The following is a 15,496-nucleotide window of genomic DNA, read 5'->3' on the forward strand; positions in this document are numbered from 1 at the left end:
CACCCTCGCTCGTTAACGTCATCTTCAGTTGCCGGACAACGTGCCGCTTCAGCTTCTCACCTCACCTCTGACCTTTCCACGACTAGTCGTCTTTCAGTCCATCTGAAACCTGGCCATTCGCAAATGCTTCATTAAATTTCTAGCGAGCAAAGATTGCTAGTATTCAGGACCATCTCCAACTGCTGCCAGCGTTGCGAACCATTAAAAAACAGGTTGTGAGTTTTTTCCCTCCTCCCTGACAAAGCTTTCCTTCAATCAAATCTGTAAGCTGTGGCTTAGGACCGTCCTCTGAAACGTCAAAAACATGCCTGAGATCGATATTTTCTCATATTTTCTCAAAACAGGAAGCCGCAACCCAAAGCTCCAAACAGCAATTACTTCAGTTTACACTTCGCTTAGCTTGGTCGAGTTCGGATAAACATCAGATAGTGATGAGTGCACCAGTTTGCGAAATGATGTGTAAATGAAAGAGCTTTAATTACCTATTATCCAATCGAACAAAAATGGCCTCAGTATTGAACATGCTCATGCAGAAAAAAGTATCGCGTGTATTAAAATTTAACGGTTCCAATATAATACATCAAAACTGCAGATGATTTTAAGAAGATATAATGATGTCAGCAACATTTATCAGAAACTAACGGGTAAAACTGTCATGAATGCCCTATAACTAAAACCTCTCAGTTTAAAAAAGTTTATGAAACATATAACCGCCGAGTTAGCTTAGCAGTTGTAAGTTAAAGTAAAACTTTTCAGACAAAAAAGTTACTGTAGCTGACAAATCAAAACTAAATTAAATTGTACAAATTAATTTTTATTTTAATCGTCCACACTGTAATGTCGAGAACGCGACCATGTTGAATGACGCAAAATATGTCTAATGGGAAATAAGGGGCGAAGACGAGGCTGTTTCAGCACAGCAACAATACTTGAAGGGCCTCTCCAGGAAAGTGCGAGACTTAATGAGACTCTAACGAGGGCGGTGAGCAATGACGTCATACCTCCCGACGGAAGACGAGCGGAAGGGATTGTGGAGGAGGAGAAGGGCGAGAATTGACAGAGGGTGGTGAAGGTTACACCGATGCTGCACAATTTTGTCATAATAAGGTGGTTTGCCAGCGTTTAAGCTCAGAGGGAGCTGAGGAGGAGGTTTAGAGGACGAAATGGAGGATAGGGCCGTGACAAAAACACAGTATTCACGCGGTCTGTGAAGACAATAAGACTTGCTAACACGAGTTGCACAAAGAAGTCCGTTCTTTGTTTATTTGGGTGGGTTTTTTTTTTATTTTTGTTTGTTTTATGTGCATTCTTTGTGCGTCCGCTTCCTCTGTCCTTCCCCACCCAATTCCCATGACACATACTCCCACGCCACCCCGCCCTTTCGATGAATTCGCACAAACATCAAACGAATGCAACGTCGCACGCGCTTGCCAGCCTTACCAGTCCCTAGAACAGGGTACAATAAAGCCTAGAATGGATATCTGGGCGTAAGAATGTTTACAACAATATTATTTTCATTATTTATATATGTGTTGCTGTGTAATTACAGAAATGTATTTGAAAGTACTCGTGAGTACATTAATGCATGTTGTGCATCAGTTCTAACGGCAGTGCGTCTGTTATGTTTATTTGTGTGCTCTCATTATCGTCCAGATGGTAATGAACATGAAAGCTGCAACTTCATCTGCTCCAGCAACCGGCTTTAAAAATTCATAAGCAGGCAGTGAACATCATTTTTCTTGAGGCTGGGTCACATTAACTGCTGCCTTCGGGGAGGTATACAGCTGTCCCTAAATACAAGATTACACAAACTCTTCCCCGCCCTGTCATTCCTTCACACGAACCCCAACCCGTCACAATGAATGATTTTGTGTTTCATGTTCGGCCACCTGGGTTTCTGATGTACAGGCCGGTGAAGCCTGCAGTGATAGGTTACAGCCTCGACATGAATCTCAACCATTGTAAGTTGTCAGAAACAGTCTGCTCACCTCACAGGTACGCCGGTTGGTGTGTTCCGGCTGAGAACTTTACCAAAAGTATTGTTTTTGTTTACTGTTTGTCAAAGACTACTTGTCTTCGAATAAACTGAAGCACCATGACCAAGATATAAACTTTAAAAAAATAGAGGCTCTTAATGTCTTTCCTATAAAGGATAAATTTTATTTAAATATTATATATATATAAGTATTGAAGAATGGACCCGTTTATACCTTTAGCTGCAACACTCGTGCCGTTCTTACATAAATGGACCGAATCAGTGAAGAAACTACGGAAAGAAGTTCAAGTGGGTAAAGAAACTAAATGTCAGTCTTACAAGAAAAACTTCCTCGTGCATTTTCCCTTTAGACAGAAACAGTATTTAGCGCATCACTCTAAAAACTCAAGCTTTTTTAATGTCCGTCCTGAAGCCTTGTCAACAAACAACTCCAGGCGACAACTGAAAAATGTCTTCAAAACTTGCAGACGAGGCCATGGCAAGAGAAAACAACACTTGTGAATGTAAGTAGATTTTTTCTTTTTTTTTCTTTCTTTTTCTTCTTTCCTCTATCTTCTCCCTTCCTCCTCAACAACGGCTTTTCTCTCTCTCTCTCTTGTGTCTAAAATTGCCTCAATTTGACTCCAAGCAGATTCTTCGTTTCGCTTGCTTCGTCGAGGGAGGATGAAGATGCATACAGCGAGGAAAAAGCGTTAGCCTACCAGAGATATGCACGCAAATGTTACTCTCTCTCTCTTTCTCTCATAGGGTGGAGGGGAGTAGAATCGGGAGGAGTTAAACACTGCTAGCCAATGCATTCATCAATCCCCCAAAATTTCCTTTCCAGGAACGGTCCCCATTCTTAAATCTCAAGAATTAAGGCGAAAAAAATGACACGGCATCTCCAGAGTAGCAAAAGGCTTAACTGAGCCATGAATTTCAACATTTTTTTTTCGTTTCGTTGATTTTTTTGTTTTCTTTCTATAAAATGTACAGCTGCCCAGAGCTCTCCTTGCCTGTCTTTCGTTTCACTGCATTTTGCGCTCGTATGGTCACGTGATCACATTTTTCCTGATCGACTAGTCCATCGATCCAGCACGAGGCCCCGGATTTCATGTCAAGGCTGTAACCTGTTAACAAGGCGATCAAAGCCACGTACCGCCAAGTGTGCGCCCTCCACAAACACGGTAAGCACCCGTATACCCGACAGTAAACACCCGTGAAATGTTTGATGCTGTTGTGACTGTGGTATCGGTCTCACCCGCCTGTACCCGACTTTCAACATTTTTTTTTTCGTCTTTCTTGCACACGTCTCCATTTTAAAGAAAGAACTTCCGGCATTAACCCCCAACACGGGATGGGGGGAAAACGGACCTTTCAGTTTAGTACACTTTGGGGTGGTTGGGGAGAGAGGGTTAAAGCTCTCGTGTTCACTTTCGTTTACAAGAAGCAGAACTGCAGGGCGCAATAACGCGGCGAGATCTCACGATAGAACGAGAATTTCTTGTTCCTGTCTCCCTCCAAACGCCGGAAGAAATCTCCAGAAAGGCGTTACCCGTTGGCTTGAAATTCCGCCAACGCCCACATCTTTACAGAGAGTGCGTACGCTTGATTAGATAGGAGCAAAGGCACAAGTTGAAGCTGCCACGATTTTCCTTCTTCTTCTCTTCTCTCTCTCTCTTTTCTATGTCAGTTCAATTTTACGACCTGTCGATACCCAACATTTTCCTCTCTTTGCACGGGGGTGGAAAAATGCTAAATTCGCATGCAAAAGTGCAAGACAGATGGGAGAATGAAATGAAGCTCTTCTGTCCTGAAAAGCAAACTTGGTCCCAGAGGCCGACGAGAGGGGTGGGCAAGGGGAAATAACTGACGGGTGTTGACGGGGAGGCAATGGGCGGTTTCAGGTGTAAATATATGGGTGCGGGTGTGACAGCACATTGGTTACATCGAAACCTGCAATGCTAATATAGAGCCCACGTGCTGAAGCACAAACACGCACGCGCTTGCCTGGAATAAGAATAAAGTGCTTAAATGCGCGAGGACAATTCACAGACACACAGACATGCGTGTCCTTTTTTTTTTTTTTTTTGGACTATTGAACAAAAGTGAACAGAGATTATCCATCTTCGTATCGATACCCATGAAAACCAAGATCACACACGGTTCAAAGTTGACTTGAAAATATGCTTTCATGCTCTCTCTCTCATTTCTACCTCTCCTTCCCACGTCTGGATGTCAGAGAGAGACTGAGAGATAGATACAACAAATAGATACAACGACGAATGGACATACATACAAGCGACTGAAAAGACAAACCCTCGGGGAGGAAAAGCAAAGAGTACTCACCTTTATCGCCACTGCAGCATCTGAAACAGAGAACAAAACATAAGTAACAGAGAAATACTTAGCATCATGTAATTCTGAAGAACTCTAGGTTTTCTGACGAGGGCAGAGTGTAACTGTTAAGACAAATGCCAAAGCTCCAGAATGTCAATCGTGAAAATGAAAGCAAATGTTAACAGCTTAAAAGCAGTGTTGTAGTTTAGCACAAATGAAAACCATGATGCCCACAATATTGCCCCCTCGCCTCCAAAAAAAAAAAAAATAAATAGAAGCACTCTTTTTTCAAGTCTCCATCATTTGTAAAAATGAGACAGAACAATTTTTTTTAATCCCCAACTTAAATCAAGGGAGTCTTTTTTTTTTTTAACATTGAAACCCTCCTCTCAAAACCTGATAACTCTCCATCATCATGTAGACCAGCTTTACTATCCGTACAGACAAGTACAACACCTAATCTGCTTGCCTGCTTGCTTAGTTCAAAGGTCAGTCATCTGGCAACGCTGCTCGTCTCAATGGGAGGAAAAAAACTGAATAGTTCGCGCGTGCATGTGAGGAAGCTGATGTCTACAGAATACAAACAAATCTTACAAATATCAAATTTTTAGTGTCGCCGTGGGACCAGTCATGGATTTTATAAACTTTCAACTGACAAGTGCCACAGTGTCAGGGGACAACGTCGCCCGGAGTGCAACGGGGTTTTGTCCCTCCCAGTCCAAGTGTTTCTCTCGGCCTGTAGCCGCAGCTTGGAGACCCCGTCCTGGAAAATTAACGTTCCTTTAAGAACGTGACTGGCTAAGCGCGTGCACAGAGGATGATTAATGCGCACGCCTGCGTAACGTCATCGCGCCTGCGCAGAAGCTGTATGCAATAACAAGAGGACAAGCGAAGAAGCCTGACATGTTCTCGGCGAAAAAAAAAAAGTGCTTTACTTAATTTTTTTTTTTTTTCAGCCTGCACTTTGTGTTCGGTTGATGCCGGACTCTACGGAAGGCGCCGAACCTGTGGAAGGTCAGGTCAGTGGAATCGGCAGGTCCCAGTCACGGCCAATGATTAACGACGCACGGTGGCCAAGGCGGAAGCGAGTCGATGTTGACGGCTGCCAAGGCAACGCCGGGAAAGGTGAGGAGGGAAGGAGGGTTGGGAGGAGAGAGAGAGACTGCGACGAGACGGGGAACGGTACGTGGACTACGTGGTGGAGCTGTACGTCATCCCTCGTTTACTCCTCCATTTTTGTGTTTTTGTAACACCCACGCTGTTCGCTCGGGCAAAATTTTTCCACTGTATATCACTATTCGTTTATTCTTTAGATTGTTTACCCATCCTCGACGACCCTCCCCTCCCCTCCAAACGCTTTTTCGCACGTGCGTTGTTTCACGTCGGAGACCTCTGTGATGAGAAGCAGCTGCCGATGTTTCAGGCAGGGAGCGCAACTGAACAGAGAAAGGAAGAGGTGATGAGAAAGAGAGAGAAAAAAAAAAGCAAGTGCGCACGCACTCACATCCTATCGGTCAACTGTTTAAAGTGTCCGGCAAACATGACCGGTCAACAAGGTGAAGTGTCCGGCAAACGAACGGAGTGTTTCATGCCGGGACGTGCGTCCTGGAAATCCTCGCAACACCATGAGTATCAAAAGAATACTCCTCCCTTCACCCTCCATCTGTTCTCTTAAACCTCTGTTTCATTGTGGCCTTGGTTTGTGTTTTGAAAGTCTTTAGGGTTTACACTGCCTTCACAGGTAAGTCTTTGTAAACAGAATTCGAGGCCATAGGGGAATCCAACTACAACAAGGTATGTAACCAGCTGAAGGCAGTGTGAGTAACGAGCAGCATCTGATGATGAATTTACCCAGGCTCCTGCGCAAGTGTGTTCAATCACACGTGACATGTTGTACGCCACCTATGACAGACATTTTACTTTGGTGAACACGTCATCACTGGGTTCCATACCTACGTTGATTTATTGGTCATCCCGGGCATGGTTACCTCTCGGGTAAGGTGGGAAACTACCCCTGCACCAATCGCACACCCGTAAACAACTAAGGTCAGCGGAGGTTTTTTTTTTTTTTTGTGGGATGCGAAGAGAAAACTCCTGGATGTAAATTCCCTCCATAAGGTTCGTTTTGGAAGGGGCGATATACTCATATTTCAGCTTCTGACAGCTCCAGACAGCAGATTAACCTTGTGAATAATGGAGAGAAAAGCCCGGATGTCAGGATGTACTGCGTTGGTAGGTCTTCAATACCGGTCAAAGGTTTGAAACCCTACTTCCTGTAATATATGTGGGAAGAAAGGAAAAATCCCTTAATGTCAGGCAGATGAATAAATAAAATGTTTACCTATTTCATTATTTAACCAGCGACTGTTTGCAGATCTCAGAACGTTTGCCTGAGTTTCTCAATTTTAGAATTCGCTTCCCTCCAAGGTCCCGACATTTTTCAAATCGAAAAAGCGGATATCCGTATGAATTAATAGCTTGTGCGTTCTGCTCCTTAAGGATGTGAAATATGGGAGGCAAATGGGTCACATCCTAACCGGGTGCTGTAAAAGACTGTTAAGAGTCCAGCGTTGAGAGCAGGGTAGTGGCAGCAATGAGTCAATAATGTGAAACGAGCTGTGAGTCACTCCGGGTAATGGACTCCAAGATTTGCAACATGAACTTCTGCGATGGTCGTACACAATGGCAATGGCCTTGGACCTCCAAGCGGAAGGAAATTCAAAAACAAAAAAAATAAATAAGATAAAGAAAACCAGGCTAAGCAACACTTCAGGCTTCGAACACTTCAACCGATGATTTCAAAAGCATTACCTGACATTAATTCTAAATATATCAGGAATTCATAGTATACTCTCTTACTCTTGGCTTGCTTTCAATGGGAAAACTGAAACATGTGTGTATGTATGTGTTTGTGTTTTATTCTCTCTTCCTGATCTTCCCCAGTCTTTCTAAATATTGATGAATACACCTGTATCTTCCTACCGTCAATAACTTCCGGCTTCCTCTGTTTTCAAGAATAAAAATAATCTACCCGTTCGGTCGATATCTGGACGTCACATATCCATTATTTATTTACATCCGTGATTTATTTATTCTCTCTCTCTCTAGCTTTACCTTTACGAGACATACCTTGATGAGTCCGTTGGCATTCGTGTAAACTTAGGCAACTTAAACTAACAAATGAAATGAAAGGTCGTTAGAGTGGGCTGGCAACCGGATGAAGGTGGGGTGTGGAAGCGACTGATTACACCAAACATTCTGCGTGTGCGTGGGTGTGTTTGTGAGAGGAACCACATGAGAATGAGAAAATAAAAATGAACAATGAAGAATTAGAGAACGGAGAATAGTTAAACAGAGAATTACAGACAAGAGAGAGAGAATAACGGACATGGCGTCTTCATTGTATCAAGCCAGGCGACAACATCGTGACAAGTCTAAAGCCTTCAGCCAGGTATCAGCTTCTATTATGTTACATTACTATTATTATTAAACTTGTTGGCTACAAAATGATAGTGTGAAAAGTTCTGGCAAGAGAAATCGCCTGCAAAACCATTTTCTTTTTGTTTTATTACTGGTCAGATATTGCGTGGAAAGGCGGCGGCATAACATTTTCAGTTTATGGCGGAGTGTCGAGGACCTGTCCACGTGAAACCCAAACTTGTCATCATGTTTGTAAACACTACCACACATAAAGGGTTAAAAAAGAACATTCTCGAGCTCTGACTCACCAGTGTAATTGCTTAGGGCTAGAATTGGGAAATCTCTACATGGCGAGCACGAAGTCGGTCATTGCCCTGTGAGATGTACCTACCCGGTTCTGAATCCCGCCTGCTGTAAATTCCTCTAATCAAGATGAAACCTTATTGTACTGTTATATATATATAGATAAATGAGATTCGTTAGTTAGTGTGGCTATTGTCATGAACGTTTGTGTCGAGGGCGTACCAGCTCATTCGCGCCTTGCAAACAGCTTAATATTAATTATTAATGGGAACATTGAAAAACACTACTTCACACAGGTTGAAGCTCGTGTGCTAGTTATCCATGCCCTGGTGTAAAAAAACAAACTTCTTTAGAATCAGGCCCAGCTCTGATCTCTTGTAGTGCTCGACTGCGTATTAATAAAAAATAATCAGTGTGAAGGAAAATCATTCGTTCTATTGAATGATCGGAAGTGAAGATAGTTGTTTCAATCCCCTTCTTCCGCATGGATTTTTTGAATTACGTGTTTCAAACGTGTTTGGAACGTAGATATGAGTCGAATACTATCAGAAGGGTGTGCGTCATGTTGTCAGTTAAAAGTCCTTCGTCCAGGAAACTGTTACATCACGACCTGGACGGCCAAAACGAGGGTTTGAGGGTGCATTTTTTTTTTATTATTATTTGATCGAAAGAATGTGCATGCGTTCCAAGTGATTGTACTGTTCGTGACATGGACTCAGTGAATTAAAGTCTCGGTTAAAGACGATCGTGAAAGAGTGTCACGTGATCCCGAGACCAACACTCGTGAATTGTGACGTCACCGACGTACTCTCTGCAGGTAGTGCGTGGGCGCATGCACACAGGCGAGCGGGGTGCAGTGAGAAGTCAGCAGTCAGCATCCCTATCTCTGGCCCTGACATGAAACTCTCCCTCAAGCGCATCTCATTGTTCTCCGCGTTTGGCACTCGAGAAGTTGAGCTTGATAAATATTCAAGACCCCATTGCTCCAGTTTCTCAACTAACCATGCCAGGGGCTCTTAAAATGTTGATCGTGACCCCTGGCAGTATGTTTTGTGACATCAAGCTGGCGTTCACTCAATGGAGTTGGTGTCGGTTCCCTATCAGTTACCTGCTCAGACGCAAATGAATTCTGTTGACTCAGGCTGCCTTGTACTCCCAGATTTACTTTATTTCATACTCTGAATGAACTTCTCACATTTCCCTGAGCATGTGCTCACAAGACGGTATGTTAGCCGTCGCAAAAAGTTGTTATTGTTGTTTTATATTTGTCACAAACTGTATGTTTGTCTTTCAGTACAACTCAAGGAACTATAACGAACAAATCATCCTCTCATCAACAAGCGGATGTTTCATGTTCCTCTCGACATGTCAGCAACTCAGACACCAGCAGCAACCTCCACTACCAATATGGTCGTCGTTTCAGTCCTTTTCCTCTCATCACTCGTCATTATCATAATTGAAAATGCAGTCACAACAGATAAAAAGAGGAAGTGGGGATGTTTTCACCAGGTAATTCTTATTTGCCAATTAGAAACGCTCTGCAAAAATGCAAGAGGCAGGGAAGTAGGGAGAGAGCGAAGATTCTTTTGCAAAGAACGTGGACTCAGGGGTCCATAAGAACCAGACTACATCTGAGGTCAAAATATTTTTGGAAAACAACACCCACGCTCACCTCCATCCCAACCCAGCCACCACCCTCAACCCAAGTCCATCAACAGTACACCCGGCTTCAAAGAGGACCAGCCGACATCCGCAACCGAAAGGGCTATAGGGTCAGAAAAAAGTGCATCAGTTTTTGTTGCTTTGTTTTTAATGTTCGCGGCACCTGACTAAACTATTGGCGGTAACTCGACTGGACACAACACAGCCTCGCCCTGAATGCCACAAACTACGTCACAGCTGCCATTTTCTTTCAAACGGCGGAGGCAAGGCCTTTTCTTCTCGGACCTGACATTAATCTGGCGCTCTATTAAAACCCTATCTGTATGCATTATGGCTGTCTCGGTGGATACCACCACAGTCTGGTGTAGTCTTCCCTCTACTCCCCTGCTCTTCCTGCGGGCTGCAATTTTAACTTGGTGTTTATGGTCTGTCTCTCTGGTGCAAGACAAGAGTTTATGTCAGAACTGTCAATGGATGCAACCTTTAGAGACAAGCTGCAACCAGCATTTCCTTTCTTTCGGTTTTTTATACATTTGTTTGTTTGGGTCTTGTTTTAGGTGGAGAAACCAAACCTATCGTCAGAAAGGAATGGAGCAAGGTGACTTGTTTTCTGCGTTTGTTAAACGCGTACTTAGGGTGAAAAGTGCATGAATGTAAAAATAAAAATTCCTTCTACCGGCAATATCTTTTTGAGAAGGGTGAAGGGGAGGGTGTCGTCTGACAGATTCAGCGGCCAACTCGCCCACATAATCATTCTTTCTGGATGGAGAAGGTAATAATGCGGGGTGTGAGCCAGTCCTAGAGCCAGCGTCTGACAGGCGGGCGTGACGTTACACCAGACGTGACGTGACGTTACACCAGACGTGACGTGACGTGGCGTGACGTTACACCAGACGTGACGTGACGTGACGTTACACCAGACGTGACGTGACGTGGCGTGACGTTACACCTGGCTTCCGTCGATTGCCAGAGTCCGTGGCGCACTCGTCCACACGATCAGTCATTCTTTCTTTCTTGACCAAGAACGGAATAAAACTTGGTGTGGGTCAGTCTTCTTGAAGCTAGCGTCTGACAAGGTAATCGTAACGGTCATGTGATTTGAATCAGTTCTGTCGGAAAAGGTGTACACGATGTTTACGCATTGTACTCAGGCAACGAAGACTGTTCTTGATCCTCAAAGAAGGAAAAAAAAAACCCCAAAGAAAATAGAAAAAAAATAAAAAAAACAAAAGAATTAACAGACAAAGAAAGTAAGTAAAAAGGAAAGAAAACAATAAACGTGCAAAAAAGCGAACAGGAAAAAAAAATACAAAAAATGGCAATAGAAAAGGAAAAAAAAAACAGACAAAAAGTCAACACAGAAACTTAAGTGGGTGAGAAACTGTACAAAAGCCGGTTAATAGCTGCGCTCTCTTGTGTCAAACGTAGGCTTTTGTCTGGTAACACATTGCTAACAGCTGCCTTTGATTCTTCACCATTATCACATCAGGGACGGAGGGCTGGGTCACCTGACCCAATGACTATCCCGATGGCATGAATACGGTGGTTCAATGTCCTCCTTCCCACCACCATCACCAAACCGATTACCATCAAGACATGCATCTCTCTCTGCACACATCTCTTTCATAGTGCCTCCTGAGAAGAGTATCTCTCTCTCTCACACAGCTTCCATGCTTCATGTATCTACCGGGTAGTTAGTTGGGTTTAGAAAATATTACAGCCTGGACGCGGACAGGTGTAGGAAGGACAGTCGAGACGGAGACATCTAAACGCGAATAACAAAACTCATCGTGCGAAGCGAAGGGTTGATGCTCACAGGGGAGACCAGCTCAGGTTTGTCCGATTGGACAGTCTGGTCGGAAGCCCGGCTGCAGAATCCCGTTAAGATTTCAGGCGAGGGAGCGGCATGTCATAAATTGGCTCAGTTCCAGTCCGGAACTAGTTGCTGGCTGATCGCTGCAGACAGGGGTTTAACGAGTTGCCCCGATCGAATACTTTACGGGGATTCTGATTTAGTCGGCCGAGAAGAAGACAGAGGAAAAGAGATGGTTAAATGGCTGCGGGAGGGGTGAGGGAGAGATGGGGCGTGGGCAGAAACGAGAGAAGGCAGAAAGGGGATAGAGAGAGGAGGGAATTAAAAAAGTAATAGCTTTGTACACGGGTTGTGTAGGTTAACGTCCACCCCCGCACTCTAACTCCTTGGATAGACAATCATGCGAGCGCCTGCATCGTTCACTCTTTCTTTCTCTTTCACATACAAGTACACAAGGCGCACGTGAGCACGTGCATAGCTCACTCTTTCTCTCTCTCACACACACACACAGACACAAGGACAAACAATGCATATTACTAGCCCAAGCTCATAAACAGGATTTGTGTATTTCAGGCGAAAAGAAGGTAAACAAGTCTTCCAACCCGACTTTTGCTGTGGAGACTATAGACGAGGTTCCTAATCGCGATTTATTATTTAAAAAATTCAATATAACCTGACATTTTTTTCTTACTCCTTTTCACTTTCCACTTGTAATTCCCTCCTCACTATCCACCTTTTTCCATCTTAATTTCTGCAATACCTCCTGCTTCTCTTCATCCTCTGCCTCACTCTTCCTCTTCCTCTCAACTCTGATGATTCTTTATTGGCCCCTCCCCTCTTTATTTTTCCGATCCCTCGTCTTTCCACGCCTCATGCCCGAAACCTCGGCTCCGTTTGTAACTCTCGCACTCTTCCTACATTCCTCCATTCTTCCTACAGTCACATCTGAGAATGGTTTAATGACATTCCTTTTCACCACCAGCATCAACAACAACAACAACAACCACCCCCTCCACCTAAACGTTTCCTATTCAAATTAAAACTCACAGAAATGTTCCACCATTTCCTAGAAGCTTCTACCGCTGTCCCTGTCCTCCATCCCAGAGTAAGTCACAGTGTAAATGAAAATCTCTGCCAACAATCGATGTGGTCAATACTTTCTGCTTCTGTCTGCCAGCGCCCTGTCACAGCCCGTGGTTGGGCCCAGTCCTACATTCCGTGCCTGTCATCGGTAACGTTTCTTGAACCAGGGGCACCTCACGCAATTTTCCTTTTTACGATTTCCAAATCGATCCTGCGACTGCTGCGGGCATCACCAATTTGGCAACAGACTTTGATTACAATCTTTTAGTCTTGGTTTATTCATGTGTCATGTCTAATATTCTCTCCGCACTCCCCCTACCCGCTCCACCCCTACCTCCTGACAATGTGCGCATGCGTGTGACGTAACGTTTAAAGGGCTTTAAAGGACTGGCGGAACTTTCTGGTAAATTATTAAGTTTATTGTGGGGAATAATTACTATTTATCCCATATTTCTTCTAGTTTATTTTTATGCTGTTTAGCAGGAAACATTTCGTATTTTAATCTCATTAGCTATTCAATTTTTCACCCTGCTGTCAATTTTTGTCCTTGTTTATTTTTAATCATTTAAAGACTCATTCTGATGGAGCGGTGGGCAGTTCTGTCTTTCTACTTCCTGTACCCAGGTGCTGTCAGTGGCTTGCTAGAATTTTAACTCCTCTCTGAAATACCTCGCAGCATTTATCAAGAGAGTAAGAAGAACGAAGGAATTAGTCCGTTACTCCATCATGGCGGCGCCGAGAAGGACTTTGTTGTAGGGCTACCCATAGCATTGCCTAACATTCAACACCACCAGCCTCATCTTCGACAACGAAAGTGTTGTCCTGCTCATAACTACATGTGAGGATATTGTGCAGGAGGCAAGCATGGCATCGATTAAGGGAATGTCCGAGTCTGTGAGTCCTCCCAGCGCTAACAGTGCCATTCCCCAACGTTGTTTCCTATTGAAAGGAGAGGAGGGAAAGATAGGGCTTCTGAGTCACACAAACAGGATGCCATGGCCGAGAAATGACCTGCAGAGACATGAAACAAGCTGGAAGCGAACAGCCAGCCGTAAATTTTTACAGCCACATGCGTTTTATCCTTTGGTAATGACTGGCATTGGCAATGGCGAACGCTAGCAGCCGGAGGTTTCTTTGCACTCAGTGAGAGCGTTCGCCAACAGAGTGAGGGTGGTGAGGGTGGTGAGGGTGGTGAGGTTGGTGAGGTTGGTGAGGGTGCTGAGTGGAGTGGACAGGGGAGGGGTGAAACCTCCTTCTCTCCCTGTTCTCCGAGACAGGACCACCAACTGCACTGCGACAAATTGCACCGTGATGACATGTAATGAAGAAAATCGGAAATTCATCACAGAAGTTTCCGCCATTTCCTACTTTCCAAAAACACCACAGGTTCTACGATTTTCGCAACATGAAATTTCCTCGAGAAAACCTTACACAGGTTCTGATTGGTCAGTATGTTACAACCAGAAACATAAACATAGCGTCCCTCTCCAAAGCAGAGACTATTATCACAGTGAATGTGAGAAAATAAAAAGCGAACGAAACAATTCCTGTAGAGACCGAAGCATTACCAAAGCTTGTGTGTCCAGGGTTACAACTATTGTACAGCCTGAAATCTTCTCACACTGCTCAGTATTGTGAATATTATACAGTGTCTCTTCTTGACTTGAGGTCAATGTGGGTTGAGAGTGTGGAGAAGCTTCTGGCTTTATTATTATTTAAAAAAAGCCGCTACAGAGAACAACACGATTAAGTCAAGATTAGACCAGAACCGAGCAAAAAAGTTTAATTAAAATCCTTATTTTCTCGTATTTATCTTACAAATAATTACTTTATTTTTAGAACACAATCTCTATACATTTTCAAACAGCTGATGAGTTCGTTGAAAGAAAATGTCGCTTACAACAAACAAGTTTCCTCCCTCCCCTCCCCCAACCCCCTTTCATTTCACATGCATCAGGTTCCACAATCGTCGGACAAAACGAGTCTTCTCGAGTAACCTCCCCCTTACCCTCCCGGATTGACTGCTCTTACACAACGGCAATGTGCATCAGTACCAGCTGCCTGCTGCAGTCCACGTGACGCCGGGTGCAATCTCAACTCCACTCTGACCCTTACATCACTCCCGCCACACGCCTCCCACTCCATCACATCACTTTTTATTTATTTATTCTAGCTATTCACAACCTCCCCCCCACCTTCTTCCCCTCCAAAAAAATGGCGGTATCGATTTGTGATGTCACTGGAAGGTCTGCGAGTGATTCTCGCGCTCTCGCGAGGTCTCGGCCAGCAGACATTACGCCGCTTGGCGCGTGGTGGCGCGAGTGTGTCGTCACTCCCAGCTGCGCGCGCACCACGCCTTCCGTAGGCGCAGGTCCAGGGGGAGACGACTGTTAACAAGTTTACTGTCGCGCTTTCAAGGAGGAAACTCAATTGGAGAGGTCAATGGTCGCATCCTGCCAACAGTTTCTTGATCGTTCTTGGCAGGGGTTGATGCACACAGCGTCCTTTCGCAATGGATATTAATATTTAATCGTCAAATGGAATCGTGGGACGGGCAGGGGTCAGAAGCAGTACTCGGGGTGTTGTGGTCCAATGCACCGAGAGTGCACAGCGCAGATCGCGGATTGTTTAAGCGTTAAAGAAAGTTCTGGAAGTTTGATGAGAACCGCTTATGTTACATCCATCCATAAAAGCGTTAAACCCATTCCACGGAATTAGAAAGCGATGCAGAAAAAATTACAAAGCAAAAATAAATTAAAGAATTTTAAATTTTTGCGTGATGAGTTTAGACTGGAAATACTTTCAACTTTGCCTAATGCAGTAGTTTTTAAGAGTATTATTTTTATAAGAATGGAAAAAAGAGAATCGTGTCTATAAAGCATCCATCCTAGCTATTTTTT

At 44.1% G+C, this 15,496-nt stretch overlaps 1 long non-coding RNA gene across 1 annotated transcript in view; it reads right to left on the reverse strand.

Moving 5' to 3' along the window:
* Positions 1-15,496, reverse strand: part of LOC112556612 — a 148,026-nt gene that overhangs the window by 101,149 nt on the left and 31,381 nt on the right. The window contains exon 2 of the long non-coding RNA XR_003097787.1: positions 4,325-4,344. This is a non-coding gene — a long non-coding RNA (uncharacterized LOC112556612). The remainder of the gene's footprint in view (positions 1-4,324; positions 4,345-15,496) is intronic.

This window comes from Pomacea canaliculata, linkage group LG2, assembly GCF_003073045.1.
Source record: "Pomacea canaliculata isolate SZHN2017 linkage group LG2, ASM307304v1, whole genome shotgun sequence".
NCBI classification, from domain to species: Eukaryota; Metazoa; Mollusca; class Gastropoda; order Architaenioglossa; family Ampullariidae; genus Pomacea; species Pomacea canaliculata.